Below are 24,822 nucleotides of genomic sequence, written 5' to 3' on the forward strand. Positions count from 1 at the left end.
TGGGAAATGTGTGTTAAAGTCCCTAGCTGAGATTGTAGATTTGTCTTTTTTATTTTTTCTTCCAGTTTTTGCTTCATATATTTTGAAATCCTTTTATTGAGTCAAGTATATTTATAATTATTTTATCTTCTTCATACACTGACTTTTATAATGGTGAAATATCCTTCTCTATCTCTAAAACTACCACTTGTCTTTAAACTTATTTCTTATTATATCAATATTCAGTTGTTTTTGTTGTTTACAAATAAGCATTTTGACAGCTCTCACTTTCAGTATCTGTGTTTTCTTTTTAAGATTTTATATGCAGAAGACAGTTCATTTATATCCAAGTGGCAGTCTTTAACTATTGATTCAAGTCTTTTATAGTTAATGTAATTATTGATACAATTGCACTTAGATCTGCTTTTTACTATTTAAAATTTTTCTTATTGAAGTTATGTTTCTTTCATTTTTTTGCCTTTTAAAATCAATCAATTTCAAAATGCTATTTCATACCTTTGTTATTCATATCTTCATTTTTTAGTGGTTGCTAAAATGTTAAAAATATAGCTTATACCTAGTCAGTCTGCTTAGAAATAATTTTAAATTACTTCTTATAAAATACAGGAACCTTATAACAGTATGTATTTCCATTTTCTCCCTTTTCTTAAGACTTGTCATGCATGTGTCTATTTAGTCCATAAAGCAACAAATAACATGTAGTACTTTTTCACCTTATATACTCATATAGCTTACAAAAAAGTAAAGAGAAAATAATAGTTTTATATTTATCCATACTTTTACTATTTGTAATAGTCTTCATTCTTCCCTGTATATCTGAGTTGTCATCCAGTGTCATTTAGTTTCAGATTGAAGAACTCTCCTTAGCATTTCCTAAACTACATGTGTGTTTCCGTACTATAGTGGTTATCATGTTCATCTAACATGTGAAAGGTCCCCAGTTCCCAACAGGGCATAAACAGTGGGGATCTCCTGTTTTCCTCAGCTAAAACACTTTCTTGGGAACCAGAGATCAAATTTTCAGCATCCATTGGATCATAGAATAAGCAAGAGAACTCCAGAAAAACATCTACTTCTGCTTCATTGACCATGCTAAAGCTTTTGACTGTGTGGATCGCAACAAACTGTGAAAAATTCTTCACGAGATGGGAATACCAGACCACCTTACCTGCCTCCTCTGAAACCTGTGTGCAGGTCAAGAAGCAATACTTAGAACTGGACAGGGAACAATGGAGTGGTTCCAAACTGGGAAAGGAGTACGTCAAGGCTGTATATTGTCACCCTGCTTATTTTACTACTATGCAGAACACAGCTACTTCAAAATGCTAGGTTGGATGAATCACAAGCTAGAATCAAGATTGCTGGGAGAAATATCAACAACCTCAGATATGCACATGATACCACTTTAATGACAGAAAACGGAGAGGAACTAAAGAGTCTCTTGATGAAGGTAAAAGAGGAGAGTGAAACTCAACATTCAAAAGACTAAGGTCATGGCATCCAGTTCCATCACTTCATGGCAAATAGATGGGGAAACAATGGAAACAATGACAGATTTTATTTTCTTGAGCTCCAAAATCACTGTGGATGGTAACTGCAGCCATGAAATTAAAAGCCGCTTGCTTTTTGGAAGAAAGGCTATGGCAAACCTAGACAGTGAATAAAAAAGCAGAGGCATCGCTTTGCCAACAAAGGTCCATATTGTCAAAGCTATGATTTTTCCAGCAGTCATGTACGGATGTGTGCGAGTTGGACCATAGAGAAGACTGAGTGCCAAGGAATTGATGTTTTCAAACTGTGGTGCTAGAAAAGACTTTTGAGAATCCCTTGGACATCAAGGAGATCAAACCAGTCAATCCAAAAGGGAATCAACCTTGAATATTCATTGGAAGGACTAATGCTGAAGCTTCAATACTTTGACCACCTGAGGCAGAGTGCTGACTCATTCGAAAAGACCCTGATGCCGGGAAAGATTGATGGCAGGAGGAGAAGGGGGTGACAGAGAATGAGATGGTTGGATGGCATCACTGACTCAATGACTTGGTTTGAGCAAACTCCAGGAGATAGTGAAGAACAGGAAGACTGGCACGCTGCACTCCATGGGGTAACAAAGAGTCAGACAGGACTTAGCCACTGAACATCAACAGCAATACTACATATCTATTCCTGACAGCTTCTCTAATTTTTAATCTTAAAAATGTTCTTAATTTGCTTTCATTTTTGAAGTATAGCTTTGCTGTAAATAACTTTTTATCCTTTAGTGCTTTGAACATGCTATTCAACATGCTATTCCAGTGTCTTCTGATTTTCATAGTTTCTCATGAGAAGTCAGTCATCAAATTTTGTCGTATGCCCACTTTATCCATACGTCCTAAAGTGTTTTGCTCTGACTTTTTTTTTCCAGACTGTCTCTTTATCTTTTGCTCATAGCAGTTTGTCTCTGTGTCTAGGTATATGTTTCTTTTTATTTATCTTGATTAATATTTGTTGACCTTTCTGAATCTATAAATTAATATTTTCTACAAAATTTGTAAATTTCTAGTTGATTTTTTTTTTTCAATTTTTTTCTGCCTCTTTGTCTCTCTCCTTTCTTTCTGGAATTCCAAATATGCACATGTTAGACTATTTCAGAGGTCTTGTTCTTTTTTCCTCTGTTCTTTGGCTTAGAGAATTTTTATTGATCTATTTCAAGTTCACTGGTTCTCTTTTTAAGTCATGTAAATGTCTCCTATTGAACTCATCTAGCTAATTTTATGGATTCCTTTTTAAGATGCTTTGCCATCTTTGAGCTTTGTACTCTGACACTTAAAGCTTTCTGTGGCCAAATTATGCATAATTGGGAAATGTGCTTAGCTGGGAAAAGCATTAGACATGGATTCTGTATAGTTTTACCTTTCAAGAGGTTATTTTTCTTTGGTCTCTTTCTGTATTTTTCACCATACTGTCAGCCAGGTATTTGGACAGCTTTTGCTCTTAATTTTGATCTATTTCTTTGATTCTCTTAGAGTCTGGATTTTCCCTTTACATTTTCAGCTGCTTTGCCTGCACTGAACTCTGGTATCTGGCACTTTTAATCTGTGCGCCTGTAGTTTTCCCTACGTCATGTTCTGTAGCTGTTGGGGTGGATGATACTTTGGGGTCAATAAGTCATAAAGTAAAACTCATTTTCCTTTAAGTTAAAATTTTTAAAAGGCTCAACTCTCTTTCTTCTCTGTCTGCTTTTGAATTCTGTATGGTATATTTAAATGTTCTCTATCCAGTTTTAAAATATTATATGTAGAGTGTTTTCTGACCATATCACTCCATAACCACTTACCTTGTACAGCATTGTCATAAATGATGGTGTTCTATGGTGCTATTTCTCTGTAAATTCAGGAATGTCTCTTTTCCATCTTCAGAATATTCAGTATTTCTGTTTTGGCATCTTTTATTGTTTTCCAGAAATTTTTTATTTATTCTTATTTTCCCTGCCATTTCATAAACTTTGTAATGCAGTAGAGATAGATATAAATACAATGTATTCATCCAGTCTTCTCAAAATTGATTACTTAAATATAATGTGTCCTTTTAAATTTCATATTTATAACTCAGTTAATTATATGCAATCAGTAAAATTTAAATTATAATTCTTTCCAAAAAGAGGTTAGAGTAAAAATCTAGAAATTGAAATAAAAGATTATTCGAATTTAGTTACTCAGAATAGAGTTTAGAGTTCAAATTAATTGCCAATTTCCCCCACTTTGTTTTCTCAGGTTCATACAGTCCAATATCTTTAATCGTCTTGTTTTTTCTATTTTTTATCAAATATATTTCTAAGCAGCATGTTATTCTTACTTTTATACTTGGTTGCATTTTCAAGCCTCATTTACTCTTCTACATATAAAGTTCTTGTGGGCAGGGCCTTTAATTTGCTTGTCCTGAGAACTAACTTCAAGGCCTTGGGGATAATGACTAAAAAGTCCATGTTTATCTTTCTGCACTTTATTCTTAATTACAACAGATGAAAAGAGGCCAATTCACTTAAGATTTCTAAACCTGTGTACTTCATTTGATGTAAATTTTATAAAGAGACTGTTTAAAAAGGTATAGATATTTTCTTTCTTCTCCACATGCTGGTTAGATATATAATGTGTACATGCATGCTAAGTCTCTTCAGTTATGTCCGACTCTTTGTGACCTTCTGGACTATAGCCCACCAGGCTCCTCTGTCCATGGGATTCTCCAGGCAAGAATACTGGAGTGGGTTGCCATGCCCTTCTACAGGGATTGAACCTGTGTCTCTTATGTCTCCTGCATTGACAGGTGGGTTCTTTACCACCAATATTCATATTTTATCATTGTTGTTTTTGAAGAAATGTAAGCACTATTGCTTGAAGTATTTCCTGGCTTAAACATGTTTTCTTATAAAATCTTTTCAAATTTAAGATACAGATGTCTTGCTCTTTTTAATCTTGATTTGTTAGAATTTTAAGGTATTTTTCAAAAAAAATATTTTTCAAATAAGAGTTAATAAAATATAGTAATGTAAGATTTTAAAATAAGTATTTGTTTACTGTATGCAGCTGTAGTATGCCTATTGTTTTAAAGTCCAGTAGCTCAAGTAAGAATTTATTGCCACTAATATCTATTAAAAATGACACAATGAGGAGCCTTCAAAAATTTGAGATTAGTTAGTTGCATATAACTTTGTCTGTGAGTTATAACCGTTACAGAAATAGATAAAAGAGATATATAAGCAATTACTACCCTGTACAGTTTATTATTTATGTAAACACTAAAGAATATGCCTATATACTTATAATCAAGTACTTATTGAATGCTTTGTAAATCATATTGTATTATCTGAAGGTATTCTAAATAATAAGTATTTGAAAGAATTATATAGAAACAATATACCTCATCTTTGTTCAGTAAATGATTTGATATATTTTATTCTTCTACATCATTGACTATCATTATGTTTTAGGCAGAGATATGGGGCTATATTAATAATTCAAAAAAAAACCCTTGAGATTATGTTTTTTTTAATTGTTCTAAACTTGTGATTTTTAAATTTTTATAAATATGTTGTAACTTTAACTTAAAAAAAATTTTTATTTATTTAGTCTTTTTTGGCTATGCTGGGTCTTTGTTGCTGTCCACAGGCTTTCTCTAGTCGCAACGAGTGGAGGCTCCTCTCTAGTTTCAGTGTGCAGGCTTCTCGTTTCAGTGGCTTCTGTGTTGTGGGGCACAGACTCTAGTCCACTACTGTGGCCCATGTTGTGCACAGGCCACAGTAGTAGCAGTGTGTGGGCTCATTATTGTGGCTCTCGGGCTCTAGAGTGGGGTCTCAGTAGTTAAGGAACATGGGCTTAGTTGCTCTGCGGCACGTGGGATCTTCCCGGACCAGGGATCAGACCAGTGTCTCCTGAATTGCAAGGTGGACTCTTAACCATTAGACCACCAGGGAAGCCCTGAACTTGTGATTTGATTTGACAATTCAAGTTAATAATGAGTGTCTTATAATGGAGAAATTCAGTATTGTTTTTGCCATTTCACATCTTTCATATTTACATAATTTGTAAGTATTACATTCACAAAATTGCAATAATAATAAAAAAAGTAAACATTTAATTTTGTCCTTCTCTTCAGATAATGTGGAAATTATTTTTTCCAGTCACCAAATATTTCTAACTCTCTTCTTTCTCCATGCATAGAAAGATAATGTCCCTTTGATAACAGGCTTACCAATAACTTGCTCTAGGCTAGCGATATGTGTCATTTCCTGGTGAAAATCTCAAGAACCTGTGCATGGTTTGCCATGTTACTTAATCTAAAATGTGTCTGTCAAACTTAAATCTCTGTCATTCTGGGTCCTTGAGAGTCTGTGATGAACAGAGCTATTGCTGAACCTCCTTGAACATGAAATAGACTTTTATGTGATAAGCCATATACATTTTGTTTGTTACTGCAGTGTATTCTAGCCTTTTCTGACAGATACAAAAATTACCCAAGGGAGATACTGTCATAAGTCTGAAATATATGACATTGGTATAGCTTTCCCTTGAGAAAACTATTTTTAGATGCTGGAGGGATGGCAGTCTGTGTTATGTGGTGGCAAAAGATTTAGTAAAGTTGTTTATGAAGATGTGAAAATAAGAAAATGTACCTAATGAACTTGTAGTTCTAGGGAAAGTTGTTAAAAAACAAAACTTTAGTAGTTTGTGTTCTTGATGATGATTGCATTTATTTATTTCTTTTGTTTCGCTCCTCCTTCATCTTTTCTTCTTTCTCCTTTTCAAAATGTTACCTTTAAACTATAAAATACTTGAAGTTCTCCAAATAATGTAAGAGAGGTCTATAAGTCCACAACCTTGATGAAATAGATGTCAACATTTTGCTATAATTGCCACAGATTTCTATGTTTTAAAGCCATAAAATATTCCAGATAGTTAAGATCCCTCCCTCATTCATTTTTTTTTCTCCTCTTCAGACATAACATTACTGGCATGATGTTGGTGTAAATCGTTGCCACCAAGTTTTATATTTTTACTACATATACATGTATTCCCAAACAATTTGCTTTGGCTATTTTGAAAAGTTACATACATGATACTATTTAGTTTTAGTAGTGTTAAAATGCAGTTCTATTGTTTTAATTATGGAGGCTTTATACCTAGTTCAGGTGTAGATAAGGTTTTGCAGGGATTTCCCTGGTGGCTCAGCTGGTAAAGAATCTGCCTACAATGTGGGAGACCTGGGTTCGATCCCTGGTTTGGGAAGATCCCCTGGAGGAGGGTATAGCAACCCACTCCAGTATTCTTGCCTGGAGAATGCCCATGGACAGAGGAGGCTGGGAGGCTACAGTCCATGGAGTTGCAAAGAGTTGGACATGACTAAGCAACTAAGGTTTTTCAGATATTGTTCACTTGATACAATGCCTTTACTAAAGTTCCTCTTGATCTAAAGACTTGTGAACTAAACAGATAAGGTTATCTGCCATCCATACATCTCACATACAGTGGTGACATAGGTATAGGATGACTGTAATAGACACTCCTGTTCAAAAAAATATGGCAGGTATTATACACATAGAAATCTCGGTCCACTGTGAGTGAGCACATTTTTCCATTCCTTGATTAGGGCCCAGTCCTGCTTCCTCTGAGTTTTCTTCTGTAGCTGTTGGTTTAACCCTCTAAGTCGCTCTTCTTTTCACATAATAAATGGCCAATGATTGTAACTTGAATATCCATCTTAGCTTGCTTTATGCAGAAAAAAGTTTGTAAGTTCATAATCTTTGCTTTTTTTTTTTTACTGTTTCTGTTCATTTTTTTTCCCTAATTTTATTTTATTTTTAAACTTTACATAATTGTATTAGTTTTGCCAAATATCAAAATGAATCCATCACAGGTATACATGTGTTCCCCATCCTGAACCCTCCTCCCTCCTCCCTCCCCATACCATCCCTCTGGGTCGTCCCAGTGCACTAGCCCCAATAATCCAGTATCGTGCATCGAACCTGGACTGGCAACTCGTTTCTTACATGATATTTTACATGTTTCAATGCCATTCTCCCAAATCTTCCCACCCTCTCCCTCTCCCACAGAGTCCATAAGACTGTTCTATACATCAGTGTCTCTTTTGCTGTCTCGTACACCGGGTTATTGTTACCATCTTTCTAAATTCCATATATATGCGTTAGTATACTGTATTTATGTTTTTCCTTCTGGCTTACTTCACTCTGTATAATAGGCTCCAGTTTCATCCACCTCATTAGAACTGATTCAAATGTATTCTTTTTAATGGCTGAGTAATACTCCATTGTGTATATGTACCACAGCTTTCTTATCCATTCATCTGCTGATGGACATCTAGATTGCTTCCATGTCCTGGCTATTATAAACAGTGCTGCGATGAACATTGGGGTACAGGTGTCTCTTTCCCTTCTGGTTTCCTCAGTGTGTATGCCCAGCAGTGGGATTGCTGTATCATAAGGCAGTTCTATTTCCAGTTTTTTAAGGAATCTCCACACTGTTCTCCATAGTGGCTGTACTAGTTTGCATTCCCACCAACAGTGTTAGAGGGTTCCCTTTTCTCCACATCATTTTAATTTAATTTGGTGGTGTTTATTCTAGGATAATCCTTGTAAATTTTTGTGATTCTTACTGGATATTCATTTTACTTTTCCCCCTAAGGATTAGCTTTGAGATATAGTATTCATTCTGTTTTTGTTTTATAATTCATTAATTTATGCTTAAATTGTCATTAATCCCTTTGCTTTTCTAGGATTATTTGTAGTTCTTTTTACTTTTTAACATAACTATTTTAGGTGATGTGTTTTCCTCAGCTCAGTGGTTTAGCTGTATTCCGTATATTGTTTGTCCATATATATTTAGCAGTTTAGGCGTGAATTTCCTCTTTGCATCATGATTTGTATAAACTTTTAACTTTCTTCCTAAAATTTCCAGAACTTCTTCCTGAAGATCCAGAAGTGGGACTTCTGGTTTTATATTTGTCAATTGTCAACTCCCCAGAAGTCTACCAGAAAACCTAATGATAAAGCAAAGTGAAATTTATATGACCTACTGCAATAAAGAAGAACACCACATTGTGATAACCTTTGTACTGAATAAAGAAGGGGAAAATCAGTGGAAGATTTGTATAGGGCTTTTAATTATGGTTTTAAGTGGTTTAAGGTAGGAAATTTGTTGGAGCTGAGCAAACTTCACAACATAATGGTTTAATATTGGGGATACAATGTGGTGAGAGTCATGAAGAGAGTCTTGATAAATAAATTATTGTTTGATGGATAAAATGTTTGCTTGCATAAATATTCTGCTAAAATGATACAAAAGATATTTGCCCAGATCAGCTAACTATTTGCCAGGATAACTTAATTTGTAGGAATTTCCTTAAGTTAACCGTAGAGTTGTTTTTTGGTTTATATCTTTATTTCCCTGGTCAACAATTTTTCAGAACAGATAGTAGAGTCATGTCATGTGAACAGTGTTCTCAGACTTGATAATATAGAAATAAGTGGTCTCAGGTTTTGTTGTTGACATCTAATTTTGTACACATTGTTTTCAGAATATATCACCTATGTTATATCCATATTATTGGCATGTAACCTACCATTGTCTTTTTTTCCCCTTTTTTCCCTGACATTTCTTAGAAATCCTATTATTCTCTTACTTCAGGTTTTATTGTATTTAGATAATTCTATAATCTTATCTCTAAAGTGTATCTCCTGATTTTGTTTATTTGCTCATTTGTTGACAGTCATTTAGTAAGTGATTACTAGGGTCATTTTACTACCAGCTGAAGTATCAACTTGCATCTTCAGTTAGACATTTCTATTCTAATTGGATTTTTCCCCTAAATTAATTTTTTTGAGTTAATGATACTACCATATCACCTAGGTCTTGACTGGTGGCTCAGTTGGTAAAGAATCTGCCTGCCATGCAGGAGACCACCTGCAATACAGGAGACCCAGGTTGGATCCTGGGGTTGGGAAGATCCCCTGGAGAAGGAAATGGCAACCCATTCCAGTATTCCTGCCTGGATAATCCTATGGACACAGGAGCCTGGTGGGTTACAGTCCATGGGGTCACAAGAGTCAGATGTGGCTTTAGAGAGTAAACCATCACCACATCAGTTCAGTTCAGTTCAGTCGCTCAGTTGTGTCCCACTCTTTGCAACCCCATGGACTGCACCATGCCAGGCTTCCCTGTCCATCACCAACTCCTGGAGCCCCCCAAAATAAAGTCTGTCCCTGTTTCCATTGTTTCCTCATCTTTGCCGTGAAGTGATGGGACAGGTGCCATGATCTTAGTTTTCTGAAAGTTGAGTTTTAAGCCAACCTTTTCACTCTCCTCTTTCACTTTCATCAAGAGGCTCTTTAGTTCTTTACTTTCTGCCATAAGGGGTGGTGTCATCTGCATATCTGAGATTGTTGATATTTCTCCTGGCAATCTTGATTCCAACTTCGTGCCTTATCCAGTCCAGCATTTCTCATGATGTACTCTGCACAAAAGTTAAATAAGCATAGTGACAATATACAGCCTTGACAGACTCCTTTCCCGATTTGGAACCAGTTTGTTGTTCCATGTCCAGTTTTAACTGTTGCTTCTTGACCTGCATACAGATTTCTCAGAAAGCAGGTCAGGTAGTCTAGTAGTATTCCCATCTCTTTAAGAATTTTCCACAGTTTGTTGTGATCCATGCAGTCAAAGGCTTTGGCATAGTCAATAAAACAGAAGTAGATGTTTTTCTGGAACTCTCTCGCATTTTTGATGATCCAACAGATGTTGGCAGTTTGATCCCGGGTTCCTCTGCCTTTTCTAAATCCAGCTTGAACATCTGGAAGTTCTCAGTTCATGTACTGTTGAAGCCTGGCTTGGAGAATTTTGAGCATTATTTTGCTAGTGTATGAGACGAATGCAATTGTGTGGTAGTTTGAATATTCGTTGGCATTGCCTTTCTTTGGGATTGGAATGAAAACTGATCTTTTCCAGTCCTGTGGCCACTGTTGAGTTTTCTAAATTTGCTGGCATATTGAGTGTAGCACTTCCACAGCATCTTCCAGGATTTGAAATAGCTCAACTGGAATTCCATCACCTCCACTAGCTTGTTCGTAGTGATGCTTTCTAAGGCCCACTTGACTTCACATTCCAGGATGTCTGGCTCTAGGTGAGTGATCACACCATCGTGATTATCTGGGTCATGAAGATCTTTTTTTGTACAGTTCTTCTGTGTATTTTTGCTACTACTTCTTAATATCTTCTGCTTCTGTTAAGTCCATACCATTTCTGTCCTTTATTGAGCCCATCTTTGCATGAAATGTTCCCTTGGTATCTCTAATTTTCTTGAAGAGATCTCTAGTCTTTGCCATTCCTCTATTTTTTTGCATTGATCACTGAGGAAGGCTTTCTTATCTCTTTTTGCTATTCTTTGGAACTCTGCATTCAAATGGGTATATCTTTCCTTTTTTCCTTTGCCTTTTGCTTCTCAGATTAAAAAAGCCACATCACTTAGATGAAAAAACTTAAATTATCTGATTCATTTTTAATCTCCTTTACCACTGAATATATTAATTATTCCTTTCAAATATCATTTTACCCTCTCCAATCCTAGTGCCACAGTCCTTGAGCAGCATTTATTATCTTGCACCTGGACTTCTGTAATAGCTTTCTGTAGACTCTTTGGTGTGCCTAATTTCATGATTTACACTGAAGACCATATTCATCTGCCTCTTCATTGCCTGTAAGATAAAGATTCAAGGTAATTTGGCCTTGGTTTCCTTTATAATATCAATCTTCTATACAAAGTCACTGTTTCAGGTCTATTCACCAGCTCCTGAATAAGCTAAGGTTTCCAGTCTTCTTTGTCTGGTTCTTAGTAAGATGCAATAAAAACTGGCTGCTATTGGTAGCTTGAAAACCATCTTCTCATACTCTTCTTTGGATTTATACTTTGGGTTACACTTTAAAAAGCTGTTTTGTTGCTCAAATTGTTACAGTTTGGCCTTTGGAACTTCGTGTTCCTCTTTGACATATTCCCATCAACTTGTGTGTGTGTGTGTGTCTGTATTTCCTTTTCGGAACTAAAAGATGCTCCATCTCCTTTTGTATATTTCCTTTCCCAGTCCTAGAATTATCTATTTCTCTAAGGAGCTGTGACTTCTTTTATTATGAAATGGTATTAGAAGCCAAGGTCTGGGTGCAAGGTGTGCTTGTTGCTACTTAATATCATTTCTTTTAGGCTTTCTTAGCTGAAGGAGTAAAGGAATGTACACCTATAAATATTTATATATGTAACCATATGCATCTGTATTAAGGTAAACATGAGATTATAGTTTTGTTTCCAACAGTAATCTATTACTACATGGGTGATTCTAGGTTCCACCACTTGCATATCTGTAAATTCTCATTCCAACAGTGAAAAACTGCCATTCATTTAACTAATCACTAAATTCTAGTATATATGTATAGCAGCTTTAAAACTGTTAACCCCATACTTGTGTGAAACAACTTTATCAACTAGAGAAAAGTGATTATGTGCAGTTTGTTTGTCTTTAGTTTTACAGATTCCATTAATTTCCAAAGCCATTTAGGTTAGTTTCTTTTCCCCCATCCCCTTTAGTGAGGCTGTTTCATACATTTGCCATATAGTTAGATTCTCTTGTCATTCCTTCTTGGAATCCCCTGACCTCCAAAATTATTTTAAAAAATTTTGAATTCTGTAAGGGTCACTCCTTGTGCTGCCTTATGGATTTTGATATATGGTCATACATCCACCATTATAGTATCATACACAACAGTTTCATTGCCCTAAAAAGTCCCCTGTATTTTATCTCTTCAGCCTATACTCCCTAAAACTCCCTATAACCACTGACCTCTTTATTGTCTCTCTAGTTTTTCCTTTTCCAGAATGTCATATAATTATTATTGGAATCATATAGTATATGGCCTTTTCAGACTGACTCCTTTTACTTAGCTATACACATTTAAAATTTATTCATATCTTTTTGTTACTTAATAGCTCATTTCTTTTTACTGCAAAGTAATAGTCACTTGTAAGGATGTGCCACAGTTTATTCGCCTATTGGAGGATGTCTTGGACATTTCTAATTTTTGGCAATTATAGTTAAAGCTATAAACATTCATCTGGAGGTTTTTGTGTGGGCATAAAATTTGAAATCAGTTGAGTAAGTATCTAGGAGTGATTGTTGGATTGTGTAGTAAGACTATTTAGCTTTGTAAGAAGCTGCCAAATGTCTTATAAAGTGGCTGTATCTACTTAACAGTTTTTAGAGAACAAATCCTTTCCACAGTTTACCCACATTATTACTATAGTGTGGTGATTAGTTGCACAGGCTTTGGAACAAGAGTGCTTGGATTCAAGTCTTGATTCTACTATTTATTAATTATGTAACTTTCAGAATATTGGATAATCTCTCTGTGCCTCAGTTTCCTTCCCTATAAATTGAGAATATTTTAAGGATTAAATTAGATAACATAAGTTGTTAATTGTTGTTTTTGTCTCTTTTTCTCTCAGTGCTTTGCTTTTAATTTGTTTGAAGGGATGTCTCTGCTCCATTTCATGTTCCATCTCCAGCAACCAGATCTTTATTTGTAAAGTTTAGCTTCTCCTTATGGGGATAGGGGAAGAGTAGTGGCAGGAAAGGCTTTAATAGCTTTTTCTGTCAGATTCATTAAGGGAATTAAAGGCATTATTCAAGAGTGGAATATACCCTAGAGGAGGTTGTAGAGAGAGGTCCTAAACCCAGAATGATTTTAGACCTGGGCCATTCCTGAGTGGTCTATGGAAATTTTCTCTGTAAATTAGAAAAAGACTCACTTTCTAGGTAGATACACCCCAGAGACAAGACACAGTGCTTAGCCAGGGGAGTGGGGCTGGATTCCAGCTCTCCCACATACCACCTAATCAGGTTCTATTATGCAGTTCACATACTACATAGCTTAGGTGTTGGCTCCCCCTGAGGGATGAGAGAATCGATTGTGGATTCCTTGTTGGATAAGCACATGGATCAAGTCCCTTGGAACACAGTATCTCAGAAGTGCTTAGACATCCACGCCAGGGAATGACTGTGGGATGACAGGGAAGAGTGAATCACCAAACACGGGGCTTTGGGAAAGAATGATGCTACCATCAATAACTTTCAGCCAACATAAGGCTGAAAGTTATTGTCCTAGCAAACAAGCTAAACATGTGAGAAACATTGCAGACAGAACTACAAAGTGAGTGGATGTTGGAAAATCAATGTCTGAACAAGTATTGAATCACCATATAAAAAAAAGATGAAACTGGTTAATCTGAGAGACTTTTCCTTTGATACATGTAAGGTTTTTATGACTCTTATCTCAGAAACATGAAAGGTACCCCCCACCCAGTTGATTAATTGGACTTGAGAGGGGGAAAATATAGATTTGGAAAACAAAGAGAAGTGGCGAGTTTCTTTCTCCCAAGCATTATATCTTGTTGTAGGTAAAATTAAGGACATACATTTTTTAAACAGGCCATAAGAATCAAATTGTGTAGGAGTTGCCCAAACAGGTAAGTTGAGTTCTACTTGAACTCTCATTTGACTTTCTCCAAAGAGTATGTTTCTAAGTTACTGGATTCCTTCCTTAAGCTTCTTGCTCAGTGCGAAGTGTAATGCAAATATTTTCAGATGAGTCACCTCCCTTTATAGCTAATTTATTAATATTTTGACTTTCTGGTTGGGAGCCTGCCAAAATGAGGCGTGTCTCATGGATTGTGAGAGGATGGACGAGGTACAAGTAGGACACATAGGATATCTTTTCTATACGACAGTCAGGCACCCAACTCTAGCTGAAAGTGTCAGGAATTCCATTATTCCCATCATCTATTTTTAGTTCTTATGTGAATTAAAAACTTTTTTCATTAGTTCTTCCTTTTTATTTTATTTATTTTTTGACCTTGCCATGTGTATATGGGGTTCCAGGGATCAAGTCTTTGGCCCCTGAATTGGAAGCACAGAGTCTTAACCTGTGGATCACCAGAGAAGTCCCAATTGTGTAAACTTTTTAATAGCAAAAGTTTCAGTTCATTTTAGTCCAAGATAACTTAAAAAAAAGTTTATTTGGGGGCATTTATTTCCCACTACACTGCCAAATATCTGTTGTTATATTCACAGTGTATTGCTGTTTTTGACAGTGGAGCTTCAAGAGTCTAGCTTGTTATTGGTGCCATACAGCTTTTTACATAAATTTTAAAATTTACCCCTTAGGGAAGACATATGTTTAAACCATCCAGGAGCGCTGATGTTCCAGGGACATATAAGCTTGCGAAAGCTGTATAATTCTCTCCATTTGTTTGATTTACCTCTTTGGGGCAAGAGTATAACCTTCATGTATTCCACAATCTACACATACTATTTAATGACACGTGAGACCAGAAAATTAATTTAAAACTAAGTTTGGTTGCTGTCTCTCATTGCTATGAAAAATCGTGTTCTCTTACAAGGGGGTTTTGACATTAGATCTGACTTCTTACTACAACACGCAGACTCTGCCTTCTAAGTGAAAATGCAGCTAAATGCATACCAGCCTTCACTTCCATATTGTACTTTGAATTTATCTTGTCATTTATAAAACATCTAATGTGGTATATGAGATGTAGAGACATTTTTAGGTAATCCTGTAGTCTAGATGTAAGGAGCTAATATTCATTGAGCAGAAACTGATTCCCAAATAGAGGATATTACAGAGAAAACTCTGTTGACAATTTCAAATTGACCAGATTATATTGGAGATTTAATATAATATTGGGTACTTATTCATTTGAAAACCTATCTGTTCTTACCAGATAACACTGTTTTAATGGCTGTTTGAAAAGTTTCACTTACTATCTTTTATTCCCTTGTAACTTCACCCATGTGAAATTAGTCACCCACATAAAACAGGTCTCTCTCTTTTCATCATCACAAATAATTCATACAAATAGATATCAGTGAACCTTTAGCATAATTGGGAATTAGCTAGGCTAGGGGGACATAGAAGAGTGTATATGCAACTAAAATAACATTTATTAAGGCCTGAATATGAAAAGGAAAACTTGTGTATTTAAGAAGTACAAATTCCACATTTCTTCAAAGGCTCATTTGAAAAATCTTAGGAGTCAATACAACAGTCAGTTCAATACAGTGGTAAAGAAAAAAACAATTGGAACAGTTAGAGGAGATACTTTTAGTTCTAATACCACTCGTGATTCATTTAGTCAATAATTTTGTAATGAACATGTAGCATATGTCAGATATTGTGCCAAATGCTATGAACCCCATAGTGAACAAGACACAGTACCTGCTTCTAAGAAATCACGTTATAGTAGAGGATAAAGAAAAGAAACCTACAAAAATCTCCAGACTTATTTTTTAGAAGCAAATGAAGTTGCTTTAATGTTAGTGCCTGAATTTGGCATGAGACCTGTTGATTAAAACCTAAGTAGCTTGGGGAACCTCAGTTCTCCTTCTAAGCCTCCTAAGTTACCTGAGAATTCCCAAGGGTGCCTCATATGTTTCTCAGAATCCCATTGTGTTCTTCTTTGGTTTTCCCTGCAAAGGTACTTCCAGCTGGTGCCTATGCAATCACTGTTAGAGGTACCTCCACATAAATGGCACTCACTCCTTGTTCAATTTCTCATATTCTCAGTCCTGCAAAATCCTTTAGCTACTACCATGTTGTCATCATGCTGGTATGACACACTGTTCTTCAACAGAATGTAAAACATGCCCCGAGCCCTACCTGTGCATTGTACTTCATCGCCTAAACCCCAGATGCTGCTTATACTCCAGATGCTGCTTATACCCCAAGGCTCAATAAGTTCTCTCAGATTCAGTCCCTGGGAATAGGCTGAAAAAGAAATCCACGTTCTGTTCTTCATTTCCTGCTTTCCCGTTTCTGCTAAAAAAATTTATTCTCACAGGTCTTGTGTCCCCAGTACAAGTAATTCATATGAATAGACCCTGCAGATCTCTAGCTAACAATTTGGTGTATACAGAAGTATTCTATTTTGTAAATAAGTAGTTAATTATAAAATGCTGCTGCTGCTGCTATGTTGCTTCAGTCGTGTCCAACTCTGTGCAACCCCATAGACGGCAGTCCACCAGCCTCCCCCGTCCCTGGGATTCTCCAGGCAAGAACACTGGAGTGGGTTCCCATTTCCTTCTCCAATGCATGAAAGAGAAAAGTGAAAGTGAAGTCGCTCAGTCGTATCCGACTTTTAGCGACCCCATGGACTGCAGCCTACCAGGCTCCTCTGTCCATGGGATTTGCCAGGCAAGAGTACTGGAGTTGATTGCCATTGCCTTCTCCGAATTATAAAATAGACTATGATAAATTTTAACAGTTCATTTACAGATTTTGGGGGGCACACATAGGAAAGGGGCTGAACTCAGGCTCAGGAAAGTAAGGGTGTGGGGCCGGAAGTCTCCCTGAAAGATTTGACGACAAAGCTGAGAATCTAAGGATGAGTCAGAATTAGACTAAGAGGATGCATGAGAGTATATATGCAGTTAAAATAGTGTTTATGAAAGCCCAGAGGAGAGAGAGAAGAACACATTTATTTTAAAAGTCCCAGTTCTTCCCTTCTCCAGAGGACCAGCTGGAAATCTTTATTAAGCTTTCTCCTCTCACTTCCTATTCATCTATTTGTACCCTCTTTTTGTGGTGGCTCAGACAGTAAAGAATCTTCCTGCAATGTGGAAGACCTGGGTTTAATCTCTGGGTTGGGAGGGTTCCCTGGAGGAGGGCATGGCAACCCACTCTAGTATTCTTACCTAGAGAATCCCCATGTACAAAGGAGCCTAGCAGGCTATAGTCCACGGGATCGCACAGAGTCGGACATGACCGAAGCGACTAAGAAGTACCCTCTTTTTGTATTGATCACTGCCAATCTTCTATTTTAATTATTTGTAAGCATATCTATCACCCATTGCTAGCAGATAACACATTGTTGTAGTGTTAGTTGATCAATTGTGTCTGACTTTTTGTGACCCCATGGACTGTAGCCCACCAGGCTCCTCTGCCCATAAATTTCTCCAGGCAAGAATACTGGAGTGGGTAGTCATTCCATTCTCCAGGGGATCTTCCCAACCCAGGGATGGAACCTGGGTCTCCTGCATTGCAGGCAGATTCTTTACCGTCTGAGCCACCAGGGAAGCCTGCTAAATTATTTTTCACATCCTTCATATTAATAACCACAATGATTTGTATATACCAGGTGCTTCATTAAAAACAACACGCTTGAAGTATTAATAGCTAAGGGTGCTTGGGATAAACATGCACATTTTATGAATTAACAATGGCATGAAATGAATGATGTGATAGAAGGTACACTGGTTGTAGGTAAAAAGGAAAAGTTAGACAAGATCCTTCTTATCTGTTGGAATAATTTCTTAGTGGTTAGTATCACCAGAGCATTTATGAAACAAGGATCAAAAGAATAATCAATTAGTTCTTTATATTCCACTTATACTAAATATCTACTTGAGCCAGGTACTTTTCTTTATCAAAAAGAGAATGAAATAGATGATTCATACAAAGTAATATATAACATATAGATAAAGCTTAAAGACTGGTAATAAAACAAAACTCACATGCCTGCCATATAGTTTAAGAAATGGAACATGTCTAAACGTTATAATGAAACATTTATTTTCCTAACAAAATGGCAAACCATCATGGGCTGCTGTGTTCCTCCCTTAGCTCTGAGGGAATTTTAGAACTCAAAACTAAAATTATAGAAAAATTAACATAATGGGCTGGAGGAGACTAAAGGAACATGCCAGTATGCTGTAGCTCTTATTAGGAAGAAAATTAGATTGGTCCTATGTTAAATCTATCCATCATAACAGCACATATAGAAAATATAAACAGAATAAGAACACTGAATCCATTTGATGGAAAGCAAAAGTGGAGAAAAGAAAATCAAAGAAAGTACAGAAAATAGAAAATGTTTTTAAGTTATAGCAGTATTATATTCTAAAATAAAAATTACAATAACTACAAATGGATTAACTTGATCAACTAAAGATGGATGCTCTAAGATTTGGTATAAAATATTTAACAACATATTTTCTATAAGAGTGTTGATTTTAAACAATGTCAAGGGAATGCTGAAAATAAAAGCATGGGAAAGGATGTGTAGTTAGTATGAACCAAGAAAAACATTGGGTAACAAATTTAAGTTCGACCAAATAGAATTTAAGGCTAAAATATAGTTGACTAAGAAATGTATACTTTAGAAAGGAATAATGGCCTATCTGCAAAGCCCAGAGGGTATGTGGATATAAAAAGAGGAAAGAACATATTGTATCAACAGTATCTTTGAAGTCCACCCTGTGACCTTCATTGGTTACATCCCCTACCTACTTCCCCCCACAGGTAACCACTACTCCAGATTTGGGGTTTATTATTTCTATGTTTTATATTACTCCACAACAAAGTATCAAACTCAGTGGCTTAAAACAACACATATTTGTCATCTTACAGTTTGTTTGGTGCAGAGGTGCAGGCATGGCTTAGTTGTATCCTCTGTTCAGTCTCCCAAGGCTGGAATTAAAGTGTCAGTCAGACTGTATTCTCATCAGAGGCTCCCCTGGGAAAAGGTGTACCTCTAGCTGCCTCAGGTTGTTGGCAGAATTCACCTTCTAATGGTGATAGGACTGAGGCTCTTGTTTTCTTGCTGACTGTGGGACTGGAGTCTCTCTCAGCTCCTGAATCTTGCCTACCATGCAAGCTTTGTCATAGGCCCTCCAGCAGCATGCCAGCCTACCTCAGGGCCAGTAGGAGAATATCTTACTTTAGTTGGTTAATATGGAGTCTTACATAATGCAGTGTGATCATGGGAGTGAGGTTTTATCACCTTTGCCCATACTCACAGATTTTGTTCATACTACAAGGGGAGGGTTATACAATGGTGAGACTCATTAGGAGTCCCCTTTGGGTATGTCTGCAGTTTACAATTGACTATTTTTTTCTTTAATCATATGTATACTGGGCTTCCCCAAAGGTGGTGCTGGTGATAAAGAACCCACCTGCCAATGCAAGAGACTCAGGAGACCTGGGTTCGATCCCTGGGTTGGGAAGCTCCCCTGGAGAAAGAAATGGTTACCCACTCCAGTATTCTTGCCTGGAGAATCCCATGGACAGAGGAGCCTGGTGGGCTACAGTGCATGGGGTTACAAAGAGTCAGGCACGACTGAAGTGACTTAGCATGCATATGTATATTAAAATAGATATTGTTTAGTTTGTATATGCTTTTGAATTTTATATAAATGGAATCATTCTATATATAATATTCTGCAATTTGCTTTTCCATACATAATTATTTTTAATTCACCTGTGTTGGTATGTCTGTCATCCAGTCATCTCCATTAGTATGCATGTTGTAGTCTATGGTTAAACTGTCACAAAATTGATTTATTATTCTACTAATGCAGAAAATTAGGCCATGTCCAGTTTTTGCTATTCTGAACAGTATTGCTATGAGCCTTCTTGTTCATGTTCTTGCTGCAGATGTGTAAGAATTTCTCAAGGATTATAATCCATTCTTTATACAGAGACCAGAGTAAGTTGTCTTTTAAAAACATAAATCAATTTAAAGTCCTCCAGTGACACTTTATTGTACTTTGAATAAAATCCAGACTCCTTACCATGGTTTGCAAAGCTGTGCGTGCTTTGGCCTTTGTCCGTGTCTGTGACCTCTTCGTGGACTAATCTTTCCCTAGCTCATTGTGTTCCACAATGGCCTTTTTCTTTTCCTCAAACTTGCAAATTTTTGCATTCATTCTCACCCTGGGGCTTTTGTACCCTCTTATTAACACGCTCTTTGTTGTAGCCTTTGAATGTTGACTCCATCTCATCACGGTTGATTCAGGTCAAATAGCATCATAGTGGTCTTTCCTAGCTAGCAAATCCAAAGTAGTTACCACTCACTCTCAGCCCCATAGCTCTATTTTAATTCATTTCCTAAAATCTATCACTATGATAGTTTTCTTTGATTTATTAATTGCCTGCTAATCTGTTTATCTCCCCATTTTGAGTGTTGTGAATTGCTCTCTTAGAACAGGAATCTTTTTCTATTGTATATCCTCAATACTTAGCCAAGTCTCTGGCACGTGTAAAGCACTCAAAAATGTTATAGTAAATGAGCGAGGAAAAAAAAAAAAAAATGAAAACTGCACTATCAGAATTTCCAAAAGCCAGTAGTATAGAAATGAAGTTAAAAAGGAGTATAAAACAATTTTTCTACAGACTTCAGGTGGGCTCAGAGGATCCATCTGTCCTGTGTTCTCCTTTCTTGTTGAGGAATGTTGCCAAAAGCCAAAATAAAGAGTTTTCTTTCAGACAGAATTTTAAACTAGGAAGAAATGATATTACAGTGCTGGATGAGTCTAGGGAAGGGTTGGTAAATGCTGCCTTTGCAGGCCAATCATTGGGCATTTAACTGTTGACAGACTTACTGGATCACTAATTAGAACTGTAAAATTTCAGGTGAGTGACAGTAACTTATACGCTAATTCTGTTTTTTTGTGTGTGTGTGCAGCTGCAATTGCTGGGCAGTTAATGCTATAATTGATGGACACTGTCAGTTGCTGAAATGGATGGAAATTATTATTCAAGTTGCCATTGTTAAATGTCATAATCACATTTTCAGTTACATCTAAAAAGGAGTGTATTTTTATTGCCTCTATAATAAAGCTATAATATGATTTTGGGGAACAAATATACCTTGGGTATAGAATATTATAAACCTAGATATAGGAAGGTCAATTAACTTTTAAATTTCCATCTGTACTGTATTCAATTTCTACTGTACCCTCAACTAATAGCCTTTTAAGAAAAACACAAAGAAAAATAGCTAAAATGATAAATACTCAAAAGAAGTATTATTTGTCCCATAAAAGACTCTTTGATTTTATCTTGGAGCTCTTAAAATTATTGAACATATCTGATCAATTAAAATAATATGTACTTCACCATGCTTCAAAAGAAATGAAACTTTTGGGGGCACATGTTTTATAATGAAGCATAGCCAGTGAATTGATTTTATACTGGTAAAATAGAATGTTGAACTCTTGAAGCGAAGGACAGGGAAGCCTGGCATGCTGTAGGAGTCACAAAAAATGGACATGACTGAGTGACTGAGCAACAATAGCTGATTTACAGTGTTGTCTTAGTTTTAGGTGTATGGCAAAGTGAAGCAAGTTATGCATATACATGCCTTCACTCTTTTTTTAGATTCTTTTCCCATATAGGCCATTATTGAGTATTGAGTAGAGTTCCCTGCTAGGTTCTTATTAGTTATCTATTTTATATGTAGAATGTGTATATGCCAATACCAATCTCCCAATTTCTCTCTCCTCACTCTTATCCACTGGTAACCATAAGTTTGTGGTTTGTGACTCTACTTAATTTTTGTACATAAGTTCATTTGTACTTTTTTTTTTTTAACATTCCACATATAAATGATACCATATGATATTTTTCTTTCTGTGTCTGGCTTACTTCACTCAGTGTGACAATCTCTAGGTCCATCCATGTTGTGGCAAATGCCATTATTTATTTTTATGGCTGAGTAATATTCCATTTTATATATGCACCCCATCTTCTTTATCCATTCTTCTGTTCATGGACATTTCAGTTGCTTCCATGTCTTGACTACTGTTACTATGAACAGTGGGGTTTACATGTATATTTTCAAATTAAAGTTTCCTCTGGATATATGCCCAGGAGTGCGATTGCTGGATCATATGGCAATTCTATTTTTAGTTTTGAGAAACTTCCATACTGTTTTCCATAATGGCTACATCAATTTATATTCCTACCAGCACTGTAGGTGGGTTCCCTTTTCTCCATATCCTCTTCAGGAAATATTATTTGTAGATTTTTTGATGATGGCCATTCTGACTGGTGTGAGCTGATACCTTACTGTAGTTTTGATTTGCATTTCTCTAATAATTAGCAAAGTTGACCATCTTATCATGTGCCTATTGCCCATCTGTATGTCTTCTTTGGAGATATGTATATTTAGGTCTCTGCCCATTTTTTTTTATTGAGTTTTTGTTATTATTGAGTTGTATGAGCTGTTGTATATGTTTTGGCACTTGGCCTTTGTTGATCACATCATTTGCAAATATTTTTTCCCAGCCCATAGGTTGTCTATTTGTTAATGGTTTCCTTTGCTGTGCAAAAGCTTGTAAGTTTGAGTAGGTCCCATTTGCTTATGTTTGCTTTTATCCCTATTGACTTGGGAGACTTATCTAAGAAAACATTGCTACCATTGATGTCAGAGAATGTTTTGCCTATATTCTGTTCTAAGAGTTTTATGGTGTCATGTCTTACATTTTTAAGTCTCTAAGCCATTTTGAGTTTATTTTTGTAAGGAGTATGTAAAGTGTTTGAACATCATTGATTTACAAGCTGACCTCATTTCTTGATGACTGCCTTGGACTTTGTGTGATTCATAAAAGATAATGTAAAGGGGCTTAGTGAAAATATAAAGGTGGATAGAAATAAGGAATGGTGAAGCCGAAGCAGAATTCACATCCGTCTCTTCATCTGTCTACAGCTCATCTTGACGAACATTATTCATCATTATACTGGAATTGTGTTCTGGCGCCAGCACCTGGAGAGGCTTAGTTAATAGAAGGCTGACTGACAGAGGCTTTGCCCCCAGGTATTTCTGTGGAATGAAAGCCTCCATGAGTGCAAAGCTGCCCAGCTATATCCAGATTCTGTATTTAAAGGTGGATGCTTAGAAGACAGCTGGAGAGGCTGTGCTTGACTGGGAGTCTGGCAAGCTGCTTAGTATCCTGAAGAGGAAATGAAAAGATCCTGTAGCATGTTCTGTCAGGGGTCTGCAGGAAACAGGAGAGATGGCCCTATTTGTTATATTTATTGGAGATATTATTATTTGTTTTATGCTGTGTGGAAGGAGGGCCAGAGCTATAATCTATTGATCATTTAGTTTTATGAAGTTCTCAAATGGGTGATCTGGTATTTTTCTGACAGAGAGGCTATGGTTCCTGAACACCAGTAATAAGATTGTCATGTCATTTTCTTCTCGTTGGTCTTTTTATTGCTTTTTATCTCTTTGCTGATATTACCTCTCTCCAACCTCACCTCCCCCCTTGCAACTGTCATTTTTTTTTTCTTTCTTTCTTTTTCTATTTTCCCCTCAGAGCCATGTTTAGGACCAGCTTGATTCATTTCATAGAATCTGCCCTGTGTTTCTGAGAGATTGCTCATCATTGCTTTTCATGTTTCATCCTGTGAGACTGTCTGCCCACTGCAGTCACTGTTGTAAAGTCTTCAGAGTAAACACTGGAATGTAACTTGGGAAGAAATAGGTCAGGGAAGCAGAGACCAAATGTTCATTTTGCAGCCACTGTGTGAGCAGATGGAGAAGAGATGAGCTGGCTCTCTTTGTGGGCCTCAGTTTTCTGTAACCTCTTTCAGGCTCTCCTGGGATGCATGCTCCTTCAAGAACCCTGTGAGTCTAAGCAGATGAACACTGAGAATGAAGTCTTCCTAATATCAGACACCAAGGTTATCGTGTTCCTTTCTGCTCTATTATCATACAGAGAAGAAAATTCACTAGATACATGCTTTTTCCCTCTTGTCACCTAGGAATGCACTAACAAACACAAAATCTCCTTGGGAAACAGTGCTAAATATTAATAGTGTGGCTTTCAATTGATGACAAATGAGGGGCATTGCCCCTGGGTGGTCACCAGTGGCCACAACATGGATGAAACACCATCCTGCCGTCATGCCAGGCAGTGAACCAAATGAGGCGACTCCAAGTCATTCATAGGTTGACTGTGCCTTTGCTCCCAAGGAACACAGATTTAAGAAAGAGAAGCTGTTCAAAACAAAGCAGAAACAGAGTATACCTTTAACGAATAGGTTGGCATGCATGCAATGAGGGCACAAAGACCAGCAAAGCAGGCAGCCGGTAACCAGGCTGGTGAAGAGTTAAGCTCTGAATGGCTGTGGAAGGGTGGTATGATGGCTGGGGAACAACTGCCTAATGTCTTTTAACCGGACTGTTTAGCAAAAGCTTCATTATGAACGTAATTGTGTGCTTGTGCAGGCACACTGCACGGAGCATCGCTCACAGGAAAGGTAGGATTGTATTGCCCGCTGCCATGCCAATTACTGGATATTAATGGCAGGATGGCATGCATATGCCAGAGCTGGGAAGCAGAAGGTTAATAGACGAACAGCACCAGAAGAGCCCATTTATCAGTTTCTGTTTATCTCTCCTTGGGAGGTGGCAGGTTTACAGTAAATA

The 24,822-nt window shown here is 36.8% G+C and overlaps 1 long non-coding RNA gene across 1 annotated transcript in view; it reads left to right on the top strand.

Moving 5' to 3' along the window:
* The window catches only part of LOC133249758 (uncharacterized), a 475,012-nt gene that overhangs the window by 407,620 nt on the left and 42,570 nt on the right, over positions 1–24,822 (top strand). The window lies entirely within an intron of this gene.

This window comes from Bos javanicus, chromosome 6, assembly GCF_032452875.1.
Source record: "Bos javanicus breed banteng chromosome 6, ARS-OSU_banteng_1.0, whole genome shotgun sequence".
In the NCBI taxonomy this organism is placed as follows: domain Eukaryota; kingdom Metazoa; phylum Chordata; class Mammalia; order Artiodactyla; family Bovidae; genus Bos; species Bos javanicus.